This window comes from Podarcis raffonei, chromosome 11 (genome assembly GCF_027172205.1).
Source record: "Podarcis raffonei isolate rPodRaf1 chromosome 11, rPodRaf1.pri, whole genome shotgun sequence".
Lineage (NCBI taxonomy): Eukaryota > Metazoa > Chordata > Lepidosauria > Squamata > Lacertidae > Podarcis > Podarcis raffonei.
Genome location: NC_070612.1, coordinates 56972081 through 56974281, shown reverse-complemented (window position 1 = coordinate 56974281; position 2201 = coordinate 56972081). Strand labels below are relative to the sequence as shown.

At 47.9% G+C, this 2201-nt stretch overlaps 1 long non-coding RNA gene across 1 annotated transcript; it reads left to right on the top strand.

Annotated features, from left to right (window-relative positions):
* Positions 1-1080: 1080 nt before the first annotated feature.
* LOC128423292 (uncharacterized) lies at positions 1081-1929 on the top strand. Its single transcript, XR_008332717.1, has 2 exons — positions 1081-1235; positions 1837-1929. It is a non-coding gene; the product is annotated as an uncharacterized LOC128423292 (long non-coding RNA).
* Positions 1930-2201: the final 272 nt, after the last annotated feature.

Sequence of the window (2201 nt, the reverse complement as noted above, 5' to 3'; positions counted from 1 at the left end):
GTTAAATATTAAAAACTTCCCTGAACAGGGCTGCCTTCAGATGTCTTTTAAAGATAGGATAGCTACTTATTTCCTTCACATCTGAAGGGAGGGTGTTCCACAGGGTGTTATCCACAGGGTGTTATCTGATGTGGATAACAGGGTGTTATCCACATCAGGTATAAAAACAATTGATTAAAATACAACTTAAAAACAAGATTAAAATGCTACTTAAAATGCAGCCTCATTTCAGTGGAAGCCCAGATCAAAAACTGTCTGGGGGGAGAAAACATCAAATCTTCACCAAATCCAACTATCCAGACTGGTCCTACGTGGGCCAGAAAAGCAAGGGAAGTCCCCAAATAGGGGTTCCATCACAGAAGGAAAAGAAAAGAGGGGGAGGGGATCAGGCTGGTTCCAAGCCAAAGGCTAGGTAGAACAACTTTGTCTTATAGGCCTTGCGGAAAGAAATCAGATCCTGCAGGGCCCTGGTCTCATGAGGGCCAGTGTTGAAAAGGCCCTGGCTCTGGTTGAGGCTAATCTGACTTCCTAAGGGCCCAGGACCTTTAGGGTGTTGCTATATATGGGGACCTTAAGGTCCTCCGTGGGGCATACCAGGAGAGGCGTTCCCGTAGGTACGAGGGTCCTAGGCTGCGAAGGGCTTTAAAGGTCAAAACCAGCACCTTAAACCTGACCCTGTACTCCACCGGGAGCCAGTGCAGCTGGAAAAGCACTGGGTGAATGTGGTCCCGTGGCGAGGACCCCGTAAGGAGCAGAGTAGTGCAGCTATTCCTAGGCAACAATCAAGACCGCTCAGTCAGGACAACGATCAGGAACAAAGCTGACGACCAGTAACTTGATTTTGTAGTTTATTATATATGGCAGCAAACTCACAAGCTATATACAAGTTACTATATACAGACACAAACTTTATCACTCTCCAAGCACTCCAGAATACTCCTTGTGACGTTAACATATGAGAGAGTGCTGGAGGTGAAATAGTTAAACAGGTTGCCCAGTCAGGACCCAGGGGGTGGAGTCAGAGGGACTATAAAACCAGCTCTGGGAGGGGCGAAGGGAGGAGTTCGTTGGGAGTTGGGTAGTTGGTTGGAGTGGGAGTGAGTTGGGATAGAGTTTGTGGGTAGGTTGAGTTAGTGTAGTGAAATAAGCTGAGTCAGGAACAGTTAGGGGCTAGGAAGACAAGTAAATATCTGAGAGGTGGTTTAGTGAGTGAGAGCAGGTAGCGGAAGTTATAGGTCTGGATCATAGCTGTCAAGTGTCCCTTATTTGAAGGGACAGTCCCTTATTCCAGCGCCATGTCCCGCTGCTGTCCCTTATTGATGGATGTCCCTTAAATGTCCCTTAAATGATGTCCCTTAAATTTCAAAGGAAGCAGCTCCTCTCCCTCCCTCCCTGCCGGCCGCGGAGGAGGTACGCTCCAACTGTGTGGCTTGGCTGTGTTGCTCACCCAATAAGAAGTCTAAGAACAATTGGAGGGTGGAGCTTGCATGCCTTGTGTGTGGCTAGTTAATGCAAGCTGAGGGGGTTTTTGAATGCTGGACGCCATTTTGTTGCACGTGCTGCTGCAAACTTTGCAGTGCAAAGCCAGGCCGGGGAGCCATCTTAAGTTGAGGCTGCATAGGCCTTGTGGTGCATGTGATTCAGATTCTATTCAGTTGAACCTCTGGTTACAAAGTTGGTTGGACAGTGTTCTCGAAGCTACCAGCATGTGTTTGACCAGACTGCAGGAGGACAGGAAGACTGGAGTGCCTGGAAGAGGTGAGGCCGCAGGTCCCTTATTTTGGCTGCTGGTCCCTTATTTTCAAATCTGTAAGTTGACAGCTATGGTCTGGATAGGCAGCCCATGATTGTAATTGACCGATACCGTTTATGAAACCACACACTTGTTAAACTGCAATAAATAAACAGAAGTTTATGTTCCAATTTAAACCTGACTGACTGGACTCAGTATTGTCCCAGGTAGGACCTGGCTGGTGGCAGCGAGAAATATAGTGGTGGCACAGGGATCAATAGATGGTGAAACATCCGGGGACCCTGTGTGATCACCACACTCCTAACTAGCCAAATGGTGTCATAAGTCATGCTGCCTATATGAGAGACCTCAGCCATCACTGAGTTGTTACTAGGTCCTCTTATCTCCAGGCAGATTTCTCCCGTGCTCTGTCTCCCTGGCCTGTAGTCAAAGCACCAACTGCTCACTT